This window comes from Protopterus annectens, chromosome 16.part0 (genome assembly GCF_019279795.1).
Source record: "Protopterus annectens isolate FY-2018-M chromosome 16.part0, PAN1.0, whole genome shotgun sequence".
NCBI classification, from domain to species: Eukaryota; Metazoa; Chordata; order Ceratodontiformes; family Protopteridae; genus Protopterus; species Protopterus annectens.
Genome location: NC_056750.1, coordinates 10,783,915 through 10,797,773, shown reverse-complemented (window position 1 = coordinate 10,797,773; position 13,859 = coordinate 10,783,915). Strand labels below are relative to the sequence as shown.

At 38.6% G+C, this 13,859-nt stretch overlaps 1 protein-coding gene across 1 annotated transcript in view; it reads left to right on the top strand.

Annotated features, from left to right (window-relative positions):
* LOC122791049 (bile salt-activated lipase-like) overlaps positions 1-13,859 on the top strand; it is a 299,760-nt gene that overhangs the window by 105,921 nt on the left and 179,980 nt on the right. The window lies entirely within an intron of this gene.

Genomic DNA, 13,859 nt, shown 5'->3' with positions numbered 1-13,859 from the left:
TCCGCTAATGATTGGCAGTAGATTTTTATGGTACCGAGTTGCCAGCCCGATGCCCAACCTTCAGCAAAGGCACGCCCATTCATGCATGTCTTTCAGAGGCCGCTGTTCATAGGTGTATACTAGGCTAATGACCACTAGGGCCCTTATAGGTTCATAGGTGTATACTAGGCTAATGACCACTAGGGCCCTTATAGGTTCATAGGTGTATACTAGGCTAATGACCACTAGGGCCCTTATAGGTTCATAGGTGTACACTAGGCTAATGACCACTAGGGCCCTTATAGGTTCATAAGTGTATACTAGGCTAATGACCACTAGGGCCCTTATAGGTTCATAGGTGTATAGTAGGCTAATGACCACTAGGGCCCTTATAGGTTCATAGGTGTATAGTAGGCTAATGACCACTAGGGCCCTTATAGGTTCATAGGTGTATACTAGGCTAATGACCGCTATGACCCTTATAGGTTCATAGGTGTATACTAGGCTAATGATCACTAGGGCCCTTATAGGTTCATAGGTGTAAGTTAGGCTAATGACCACTAGGGCCCTTATAGGTGTACACTAGGCTAATGACCACTAGGGCCCTTATAGGTTCATAGGTGTATACTAGGCTAATGACCACTAGGGCCCTAAAAAGGTTAGCTGCGCAATCCAAATGTGACCCACAAATTTGATTTATAGGGTTGATTTACTGACTGCCTCTGTTAATCAGAGATATAGGCACCAGACCATGGGTGAATTTCCGATTACCTATCCATTGGTTCAAATTGCGCTTAAGTAGGGATAGGGAGAGACTCTACAGTTGCAATATATATTAAAGACATACACACTTCCAGGATGGTCAAACAGTATGATGCACCGGAGACACTGCAGGTGCAGTTAACTGTTGAAAAGACTCCTATTCAAATCATAGCTAGATACAGGTCCCCAACTTTGGCCCAAGATGTCCACTCCACCTTTCTGGGCCTCTTTGAAGCTATCAAGATTCAACCCTTTACCCTGATACTAGGTGACTTTAACTATCTAACCATAGATTGGAAGAACTACTCATGCCAGAATACAAATGCCCAGAGATTCTTTGACTTCATCATTGCAAGTACTTTGGACCACCTGGTCGATACCCCCACAAGAGGCGATAATATCTTGGACTTAGTATTAACCAACATCAGTAACCACTGCAGCATCCCTACAGTGTCATCCTTCCTGATAAGATTGGACCACAGAGCGGTCACTTTTGAAGTCGCCATCTCCCCTGCCACCCCCTCCCCAGCTAGTGTCAAACAAAAAAATCTTCTCCAAAGCTGATTACAACATCCTGAGGGAAGGTATAAACAGCTTCACAGCTCCCTCCCCTCCATAGGAACTGGCACAAAGATCCAGACTTACACCAAAGTACTATATGAGCACTTATATAGCTGCATGGAATCAGGAATATCCAACAGGATGAAATCCTCCTCCTCAAGGAAGGGTAAACCTGTCTGGTGTACATCTGCAATAAATAAATTCTATAATAAAAGGAAAAAAATGCTGTCCAGGACAAAGAAGGAGCAGGTACTTAATTGGAAGTAATCTCTTTTAAGCCTGAACAAGCAAATAAGAGCACTAGTGAAATCCTCCAAAGCAAACTTTGAGTCCAAACTGGCCACATCTACTAAAGACAGTCATAAGGCCTTCTTCACATATGTGCACAACCTCAAAGGAAACACTCAGATCTGCTCAGAGCTAGTGGTTAGGAACACCACATACAAAAATGCTGTACATATAGCCAACCTGCTGGCAGACAGGTTCAATGAAAACTTCACCCCTCTGTCTCCCACATCAGCAAATCAGGATATCCCCAGCACCTGCCCCCCTCCCCTTACCTCTAGAGAGCAACTCATCAGTGCCCTCTCAAAGGCAAAAAAAATACAGCCTCCATGGGACACAATAACATCCCAGACTGCATCCTGCATGAACTCAGGCAGGAACTTGCAGCACCATTAGGCACCCTATTCAACCAAAGCCTGAGTACCGGCTTCATCTTAGCCAAGTGGAGGACAGCCACTGTCATCCCTTTGCAAAAAGGTGAAGCATCCACCGATCCAGGAAATTATAGACCCATCAGCCTAACTAACCTGATCTGCAAGGCCATGGAATGGATTATGACGGACCTCATTAACAAGGACATTAGCAATCTCCTAACACTCAATCCCACAATTTAGTTTCATCAAGGGGAGGTCATGCCTGTTAAATTTGGTCCACACTTTTGAGACAGTCACCAAAGCCATGGACAGTCACCAAAGCCATGGATGAGGGGAAGATGGTGCACACCACCTACCTTGACCTGACCAAACCCTTCGATACTATCACTCACTTGGGCATAATAGATATACTTTTCTGAGGTTCAGGCCAAAACCAGTGGGCTGTGGCTGACCAGGTTTGCAGATGACTGCAAGATGAGCATGGTCATCAATGGCCCTAGTGACGTGGATATCATCCAAGAGGGTCTCACCCAAGCAAATGACTGGTGCCAGAAACATGGCCTCAAACTGAATGCCAAAAAATGCATCATTATCCCCTTCGGGGAGCATGATGTCCCCAAAAATTATCACATTAAGAAAAAGGTCCTAACCATGCAATCAGTCATAAGGGACTTGGGCATTGGGGACCCAGGTTGATAGCAAACTGACTTTTGACCACCATATTGCCTCCATTGTATGGAAAGATTTCTACATGACCCAACTCATAAGTAAGGGCATTTCATCCTGAGACAAGAAGGTCATAACATCCCTGTATTCTTCCCTTATAAAACTCATTGTTGAGTACAATGGCCATTTCAGCATGTTCCTCAAAAAGCACATGCAGCAGCTTGAGAGACCACAGGGGTTCCTCACCATGAGAATCCAGGACCTCAAACATCTACTCTACACAGATAGGGAAAAAGCCCTGTCCCTCTACTCAGTCTCATACAGACTCCTCAGAGGTGACCTCTGTCTGGCATATAAAGCAATCTCAGACCCTGCCTTGATGGGACTGCTGCATATCCGCAAGTCAAGGTCCACTTGCGTAACCCGCACACACAACATCAACCTGGCCTGTGACATCAATAGGACAGATTTGTGTCCCAGAAACTCCCCCATCTGTGGAATAGATTCCCTCTCCATGTCAAACAGAGTACCTCATTAACCCTTTTTAATCACAACCTGGATAACTGGATGGGGAACAGAAAATACACCCCTGGGATTCCACCTGTGTCCCTGCTGGACAGGGGCATCAGGTGCTGACTTGTCAGAACATGGGCTACATTCTTGGCTAGGCTTGTAAAGGCCTCAGGGCCAATAGCCTAGTAACTTCCTATGATCCTATGAGCCTATGATCACATGGATGGGGAGCCTGTTCCAGAGAATGGGAATTCCCTGAGAAACATATCTGTCACTCCAACATGTCTTGTTTATGTCACAAGCACAATTTTCATCTTATAATCTAGTAGTTCTGATGCTGTTTATTTTGTGGCTGTGCAAAGGATCATCAAAACAGTGTCCAGGCATGGCTTGTACACCAGGCAAAAATGACCTCTGTATAATATCAAGTAAAGAGTCAGGGCTTTGAGGTGATCAGTGTAGGACATAGTGTTTACTTCCTTTATTTTTTTTTTTTTAAGGAAGCTTTGTAAACATTCTATTTGTTGCATGTGTCTTGTCTGGCACATACTGAAGAGGGCATTATATTCCATGATGGGTTTAATGAGGTCTGAGTATAGTCGCACAATGACCTCTCTGGTCCTAGATGCCATGCCCTTACCTATAACATGAGTGACATAGAAGGATTTTCTTACTACTTTGGACACATGTTGGTTAAAGGCTAGGTTACTATCTACATGAGTTCCCAAAGCCTTGACTAGTGAATCAACCTTTAAGGGTGTTTTATTAATGATTTAGTTACCTGGGGTGGCCAACTTCCCAAAAAGTACTATAATGCATTTCTTGACATTGAGTTTTAAGCCATGGCTTTTGGCACCAAGCATTTTTCTGTGTTACACCTTCTTGAATGGTGTTTTCATCCTGGGGGTATTCAATGACTGGTCCTAGTTTGCAATCATCTGCAGACTTGGTCAAAGAGAGGTCTTTGACATTAGCTTTGACCTCCTAGAAGTAGATTCCAAAGAGGAGCAGACCCAGAGCCCTGTGGACATCCACTGGTGACCGGTCTCTTTGTGGAGGTAGCCACACCAATCCTAACCTCTTGAGTCCTATCTGTGAGCCAGCTAGCTATCCAGAGAGTTATAAAGGGGTTGATGTCTAGTTTTGTAAGCTTGTTGACAATGCCCAAAGGGGGTATTATATCAATTCATCTTGCCAGATCCAGGTAGGCAATATGCACTGCTTTCCCCCCATCCATTGTCTTAGTGACCTTTTCAAAGAAGCCCAATGGGTTCATTAAGCATTACCTTCCTTTAACAAAGCCAAATTGGGATAGATCCAGTATGGAAGTTTCCTATGTCCTTGTTGGTAATTTTCCAGGAAAATTATTTCCATGGTATTGTAAATAAGACTAGTCAGACTAACGGGTCTGTAGTTTCCAGAATCTGTTGAAGAAATAGCCAGAGAATTGTTATGGCTAGGCTTGTATAGGCCCTAGCACCAATCTATGAACCTATAATGCCTCTATAGGTCTTTTATAACTGCATGCATACCACTACACCTATTGCCTTACCTATCATCTTCCATCCCCATAGCACAAAGCCTGTTGTATGACTAAATAGTTAAATAGTGACTCCAGGGGTCCTGATAAGTCATATTTTAGACTGTTCAAGAGGAATCCTGGGATGTTATCAGGGCCCACTGAGGCTGTGCTCTTGGCTTTAGTGAATGCAACCAGCACATGCTCCCTAGCTGGAGTGGTTCTGTCTGAGAGTATTTCTTGGAGGATGGATGAGGGTGAGAGGACTGTAAAGCTGGAACTGAATTTGTCTGCTAACAGGTTCACTATATTGTCAAGCTCAGTGAGTGTGGCACCATTAATCACCAGTTCTGACATAGCTGAAGAAGACCTTATGGTTGCCTTTCAGCTGGGAAGCTATCTTAACCTCGGAGTTGGCTTTGTTTGACCTAATAAGCTGTCTTAATTGTCTGCTTAGTTTGATGAGAGAGTTTTATCTTTAAGGAAATTACTCTTCTGATTTTTGTCATAATTTTTTTTCCTTTTATTGTTTATCCTGTGTAATTTGGGGTGCCACCAGGATGGTTTGTTTCCGGGCTAGCCTAGGGCTTACTTCTGGTAAATACAGCAGCCTCTATGCATCCATTGACATAGTTATACAGAGTTTCTGAGAGAATTTCAGCATAGACTGCTCTGTTTTGGAGTTTTGGGAGACATTGAATTTTGACAAACCATCACTTAATAAAATGTAATTTGCCTTGGAATACTTCCTTTTATTGGTTTTACTGGGGTTACGGAGTTGATTTTGATTTCAAAGGAGACATCTTTATGGTCAGACCTTATCAGGGAGGATGAAACATTTGGGGGGGGGGCCTTGTCCCATATTTTTGAGTATGATTTCCAGTATATTAGAGCATCTAGTGGTTGTAATCACTATTTGGTCAAGGGTGTTTGTATTTACACAGTCCAGGAATCTCTGCACCTGTAAATTTGAGACCATGTAAGATTTTCAGTCTATAGAGGAGTAATTAAAGTTTCCCATGAATAGGGTGTTAGGTTGGGCAGTAAGTGTCTCTAGTAGGTCCAAGTATGCATTCTGAGCTTCTTGGGACATGGAAGTAACCTGTAGCTAGCTAGGATATGGTACAGGATTTTGTCAATGGTGATATGGACGTGGAGTAACTCCAGTGCATCATCCTGTTTGACTAGCCTACAGGTATGCTTTTTATTGATGTATATCAAGACACCTCCATCTTTAGCCCTTGTTTGTGTAACTACAGGTCTAAAAGTGTGAAAGGTACTGAAACCCTGCACGTCTGGGTTAATGTCTGCCATTTTAAACCTCTCAGCAACTGCACAGATGACTACATTCTTGAGTATGAGGAGGGCTTGAAGGGAGAGTAGTTTTTTTTATTTAGGCTTCTGGCATTGAGCAGTAACACATCGAGGTTCAGTTGAGTTGCTTTGTCAATAGGTTTGTCAATTTGCATCATCTAAAAAAAGGCACTAAAATGTGATAAAGTTTTACCCAGGATTCAAAAGCCTAGAGGGGAGAGATGCAGACCATCCTTGGCAAAGCAATGTGGTCTATTAACCATGTTCTGCCAAGCTAACAAATATTGTCTCCCCTTGGAATGACACCAGAAAAAAAAAACAATTGTTAAAATCAATCATCTTTACTCATATCATACATCATTCTTGGTGATTGCAAAATCTTGCTCAGTGCTAGGTTCATACCAGCTTGGGACACATAGCTTAAGAGCTGCATAATGTCTCTCTTCATATAGTCAGGGAGGTATCTCTTAGGTTAGTGATGGCGATCCTATGACACGCCATGGCATTTTGGGTGACACACCAGTATTCATAAGTTCATAGATTAATACTAGGCTAACTGCTCTTGTGGGCCATTTTAAGCCTAACTAATTAGCCCATGTGAGAATCAAACCCTGCACCTTGTGTCTGTAAAGGCAAATATCTTAATCATTATGCCAGCCTCCCTCAGCAACACCCGAGCAACCAAAGAAACTGAATGAACATAAATACAAGAAATATGTGACCTTGAACTTATCTATTAAAACTCAGCAACAAAAAAGTCAAATGAAATGCAATGTGTTCCACATTTTTTCAGTTCAATTCAAAATTACTATTAAAAGTAGGGTCATTTTTTTTTGGTGCACTATTTTAAGCCCAGTTATCAGTGATCATGTTGCTTTCCCTATTGTAAGTCACTGTTTTTTCTTTTACTTTTATAATACATAGCAGCACCCATGATTGGTCCGTATTTTTTTAAATAAATGACTATGTAAAGAATTGTTTCCCTTTGTTCGTGGGGGGTATGCCGACAAAGTCACAGTAGGCACTTTACGAATTTTTGACACACGGAGCCGAAAATGTTCGCTATCACTGCCTTAGGTCATTCACATCTACACGGACTATAATGGAATCATACTGGTATCTGTGGTGTAATGACTGAAGTGCATGTGTGATTTGGCGAATTCTGTCTCTCGATAAGCAACTAACCATTATGTCCCCCTTGTTCAGCCTGGTTAGAGGGGCATCAGTATGTCTAATAATGGAGCCCCTTATGAAGAGAGTCCTGAGAAATATGTTTGTTTGTCTTATGGGCTTATTGTGACTGTATGTGTGGAATTTAATGCTTTTTCTGAGTGCCTTTGGGTTTGCTGAGGCATAGCTTTGTGAATGGACAGGCTGGGCAATATCTATTGTTTAGGAAGATTGCTTTTATGTGCCTCAGCATACGTTAGTTTATGTGTCTGCTGTGTGCTATGTGAGGTGGGTGTTGTGTGCATGGTTTCAACAACCTGATGTTTGCTTGTATGCAAGAGTTTAGCCTTCATTGTCATTGTGTAAGCACATACTGTGTCTGCTTCTTTAAGAATTAAGTGGTTATCAGTAGACATGAGACAACTGCTACATTGTCTCAAGATGCCCATAGCCACCAAGCTGGCTACAAAGAATTTAGGAGATTGCACATCCATGATATCCAGTCATTTGACTGGTGAGATGTATTGGGGTTTAGAAGGCTATTAAAAGTGCTTTGTTGGTGCAGACTAATAAGGGTGCTTTACTGGGGCAGATTATTTAAACAGTACTAAATTCTAGTAATTTTAATGTGCACACGATGCTGAATTCTACTAAATCTGTAGATTTGCCACTCGATGCCCAAATAGCTGATCTAATCTTGCCGAAGTGCAAGGTATTTCCTGTCTATATATCATAATTTATTCATCTTTGTCTTTATCTAAAATGACAACTGCACCAAAAAATGTTTTTCCCCGTACCTTGACCTTTCTTTAATACAAATATCCACATTCACTCAAGATGCTTATTATCAGTTCTTAATTTGATATGGGGGGGTGCTGTTATACGTGTGATGTTTAGGGTCAAGCCTTTCACCCCCCAATGTAATTTTCCAGGGTCACAGAGTACACTGTGGTAAGAATAATATTTACTATACCTTTTATAAACAGGAGGAAGTAAAACCTTGCCAGAAGTCAGAATATCTCATTCACCATCAGCGCAGATATTTCCTTATAACATTCCTGCTTAAAGTGCACAACTCAGGTGTGAGAAACACCCCACTGAGCACAAATACTCCCGAAAAGTGACTTGTAGGTCTAGTAAAGCAGAAAAGTACAAAACAATTCGAAAACGTTGCCTCACACACCATAAAATCTCACACTAAATTACCAAGGTTTCTATTGCAGACATTTATGACAGACACTTGCATTACGTTTCCCTAATTACCTACCATCTTTTGAAATACCTGCTTAAAAAATCCACCAATGTTTTATTATTTCCTCTCAGTTTGTTTGTAATTCTTTTAAACACCCATCCTGCCTAATTAACTCAAAACAATGCACCCTTTCCTAAATGAAAAAACAAGGAATCTGCTGATGTGATTGCTAGACTCCACAGGACTGCACACGCTCAGAGATCATAAAACTAAAAAAAACAAAATGTTTTAAATTGTACTGAAGTAATACTGCCTTATGAAGGTGTGAGGTGTGCTAAGATGTACCCTGTCATGTCATAATCTTTGATTATGAGGGCATAAATCTAGCACATCAGGAGTTAATCATGCAGTTACTCACAACCTTCTAAGGCATCATTACTGCAACAGATGTCTACTGACTTACAATGAAAGTACTTTGATAATGCATTTTTTGGCTGTTTCTGCCAAGGACATCAGTTCGCCTTCTGCAATGAAATAATTTGATTTTTGTTAGTAGCCATCTCTTTCACAGCATTTTAAAGTTACATTTGAATGTTTACTTTGAAAGAATACCTTATTCAGTGTTTTTGTTCAGATTCAGAATTGTAGTTCAAAACCCCAAACCACATTTTATAGTTAGTGTGCAATCTGTCATCTTTGAGAGATAATTAATTCACACAGAAAAATATTGACGTCAATAAGTATCTACATTTAAAATTAGGGCTGACAGCTACATCGTTTTTTCTTTTGCCAAACTATTCGGAAATCTGAATGTTGACCTGGTAGTCTAGAAATTACCATACAATACAAATTCTGATAATTCTATTTGCTATTTTTTTCAGTTTTGATAAAAACATAAATCTGGAGTCTAAGTTGCCCCTTCTTCTTGATTTTTACAAGCATCGATTCAGTGTGATGCATTTTTCTAAAGGTACTTAAAAGGGATCTGCAATCATGTCCAAAAGAACGTGTAAAAAAAAAAAAAAAAAAAAAAAAAAATATATATATATATATATATATATATATCCCTCGTCCCTCAGTGACGAACTGACATGGACATTTACATCACAAAAGGAGCATGGCAAGGGGACGGGGTGGAGCAGGTTGAACAAGGGTGGCTTGAGGCAAGAGGTAAGATAAGACGTGTGTTTTTTGTCCATTTCTTGTCTAGCACAAAGGTGGCATCCTATTTAAAATTATTAATTGATCCAGGCTTCAGTAGAATCAGTTGCCCTTCAATATGATATGTTTTGTAAGGCTGTAAAATTTTGAGATGTCGTTACTCCTCCCATAATGTGACAAAATAAGTCCAGCAGTATCTTATAGTTGTAGAACAGTGTAAAACACACGCAAAAGGACTTAATGACTAAGGAAATTAATTTATATATATTTATTAAAATATTGGTAAGCCCTTTTATCTATCACAACAGACTTCCTCAGACTAAATTAACACTTCAAAGAGCACACTAGGAAAAAATGGTGGGGCCATGAGGTCCAGAATGGCTCCAAATTTTGAAAATTTAGTTATGTCCTACTGGAAGCAGAAAATTATTTCCAATATTCAAGGACATGATTTCAAAGTCAGCGATTATTTATAAGAACTTGGCAAATAATGCCATATTACATTACACTAACGTGCATCTTAGTTATTTAAAAAATAAGCTATTGAGTCAGTATGTAAAGTTAAACAGTTAACTAGTGAGAAGGAGGAAATGGATATAATTCTGAAAGATATAGGATAGTTTTTGACTTGAGATTATCCCAAAATACTGGTTAGAGTAACATTTTCAGCTGTTGGTGATGTTTCAACATTGTCTTCTCCTACTCAAAACTGTATTAGTTGCAGCTACACCTCTAGCTCCATCGTGCAGGTATTGAAAAACATTGATACATATTGATTTGTAGTCAGGAAGTGCTGGAGCTTCTTGGAGAGGGGTCATATTAGATAAACAAAAAGGAAAAAAACTTTAACAGTATGTTGAAAAATTATGTACCGGTTTAAGGCAATGAAACAACAATGGATGTAACTCAAACACTTTACTAACAATTAGACATTTAATTGTTCTTTTTTATGTTATTTATTGTATTAGGCTAGATTTTAATGGTAATCAATAAGGCAAACTAGAGTACAAAGAATTAAACTGGTAGATTTTTAAAGTATTTTGCTACACTTGCGTGACTTACCATTTGCACCACTATATATGCTGCATAAAGCACCAATTAAGATCTTCATTCTAATGGTGGATTATTTTCAATGAGTGGTAAAAGGATAAAACAAACGCAAAAACAAAAAAATGCCTGCAAAAATCATTTCCCCATGCTGATGCCACAAAGAACCACGCTGATGCCACTAAGTACTTATGGTAACCTCAGTGACATCAGCTCAGGTAAAATGAAGGATGTGGCCATAGACATTAATGGACACATGCTGTGCATGTGTGGACACTTGTCCATTAAGGCATATGGACCCATACCAAGGATGACATTACCAGGGAAAACACTAGATTTATTTGGGCTGTAGTATCAATAAAAAGTTTATGAAGCTTTTAACTGGAAAAAGTGGCCCAAATAAATATGGTCAGACTATGGGAAAATGCATCGTGACACTTATCTCGTCAGATTGCATGATGCAGAGCTTTGTTGAATCAAAACACTTGAAGCATGTTCAGAATTTTCTAAAATGAACTGTGTGGTGTGCGGTTTTATAGTCATGTGATTTCCCATGGTCATGTGGGTTTTTGTGGTCATGTGATTTCATGTTACAGTTATGCAAATGTTATACTAGCAAATGTTATACTGTGTGTTCTTTGAAGTGTGAATTTAGTCTGATGAAGTATTTTGTGAAGAACAAAAGCATTTATCAATGTTTTAATAAATATTATTTTGATATAAACATGTTTTCTTATTTTCTTCAGTAATTAAGTTGTTTTGTTTGCCTCCTTTCATAATGTCAGAAATTATATAACATATACTAAAAGAAAACAATACAAAATTTCATAAATATTTAGTCTGGTCTATAGAAAAACAGCTTAAGACTATAATATGTGAATTCAACTTAAATTAATTTATCTTTGAATGTGGCATTCTTGGGGTTGGCTTAAATGACAAGAAATGTACTTTCGAATGTCTAGCATTGTGTGATTGAAGCTATGAGGCATTAACAAGATGGACCCTGTAGTCCAGGGTTTAATTTTTACTCAGCCTCCATTTGCCTACTGGGTGACTCTTGCATTAAGTCATTTAAGCAGACGGTGTTCTTGGGCTGAGTCAGGAAAAGGTCCATGCAACTCAGTGCTGTACCCCAGTTAACAAATAAATGACAACTGGGTGGAATTTCCATTAAGCTTTGCTTCTTTGACTTTTCCACACTGCAATGAATCAAATTAGAAAGTTGTTTATCTGTTGTTTTTCATCCTATTCTAGGTCTGAATTGCATCTTCCTTCCCTCCTCTTTTTACATGCTACTTAAAATGTAGATCCCTTTAAGGGTCACTGCATTTTGTACAATGTACATAAATTGCATTTAATTTCTTGAATCAAGCTCTTTTAAGCATGTCAAGAAAAAAATTAATCTAAGTGTTTATTTTTTAAATAAAATTATTACAAATGTGACAAGATAAAAGACAAAAAAGTTAAGGATGCATAAATTAGTGCAGGGTATGACATTTTTATAAGTTAATCTCAGGAACTGAGACAAAGAAAAATGTGAATTAAAATGGAAAGTTAGCTTTTGCATCTTTCTTAAATCATGAATCATTAATTGCAAGATATTTGGACGATACCATATGAAGGTATCTCAGCTCAATGGATAATGTTAACACAATAACTTTATACCCACTGAGTCTGCCTAATGACTGAACTTTTTCATTCCCTTGGTGTCTGATGTACGTATAATAATTTCAGTATATATGTTAAGGTTTATGGGCAGCATGGCCCATGGGGATTTAACTTATGGTAAACTATTACCTTTGCAGTTTTCCACGGGTAATCAATGAATGCATAATATAAGAATAAATATCCAAAAAAAAAAAAGGCTATAAATTTAATCCAAACTGCTAAAGTCTCAAAAAAATGATGTAATAGAATATGTCGCATACTAAATTATTATGAAGGAGAGGGAAGGGAATAAACATTTCAAAGTGAATACAACTCAAACGTGTTAACAAATAGACATTGTAATGCATGGGTCTGCATACCACTCACCCCAATGTAAGAGGATTTTGCCACACCTTTGCCTCAACTCTATATACATGAACTCCATGGTCACACTATATTTTGCAATACATTATAACCTTTTATCAGTTATGCAATGATAGTGGCATTAGTATTCTAAATGTATTGTGTGTGGTGCACTTATTTATTTTATTTTTTATTTCACATTTGTTAACCAGGTTTGTCCAACTCAAGTTTGTAAAGAAACCCATTTTCAATGGAGACCCAAGGGAAAAGCCCCAGCAAACATAAGTGAAAATAAAGTGACAATATACAAATATTAAGTAACAATCACAATACAAAATAATTGCAAAAAAGAAAAGGTTATTAACTATTTGCATTGCATTGATAATAAGCAACCCATTTTCTGTGGAGACCCAAGGGGAAAGAGCCCCAGCAAACTTAAGCAAAGATAAACATACAGGACAAAAACTACTGAAAACACTGCAAATACGAAATTAATTATAAAGAGAAAAACAAAAGAAAACAATTATGAACATTAAGGGTTGCAATGATAGTAGTGGACTAACATTTACTACATATGAGAGAAAAAACAAAAACACTTAGTTTTTATTTGTTTTGTTGACTGGGTTTGTCCCACTAGGACAGTGTCCCTTTTTCAGAGGAGACCAGTGATGGTCGACTTGTGTGTAATTTTGCTTAGACTTGAATTCTTGGCTATGCTTTGGAGATGTTCAAGATTATCATGGGTAGATTTTGCCCTCTGATTGATACACTTTGTGTGTTGCATTTTAATCGCTGATGCTGAGGTCAGGTAACTTGAAGAAAAGAGAAATATGCGTTATTTTATAATGCAAATTTTCTGTTTACCCTGTGTTTGTGTGATCTTGAAGTTAATATATTTAATCCTACCCACATGGGGGTGCAGGGTGAATAACCCCACCGTAAAAACAGTTTTTAGTTTTCTGTGATTTTTTTTTTACAGTGTTTTGTTTCTGTGATTTAATGTAGCTTAGATGTTGTATTTATGTTTTATTAAGATCAGCTAATACAGGATTCAGTGTATCATGAGGTTTACAGTCCCCAGACACAACAATCTTTACTTTTAATGGTTTGCTTTCACTAATAGTTCAACACTGCAACATCTTCTGTTATTTCAGATATGTTATTTTGAGACTTTAGCATTTTGGATTCAGTTTATTGGTAAGAAAATCAACAGTATATATGACTACAGTGGTAACAATTCATAGAGATATTAGACAAGAGTGCATTTCAGACTTACATTAAATCTTCATAACAAAACACTTCAGTG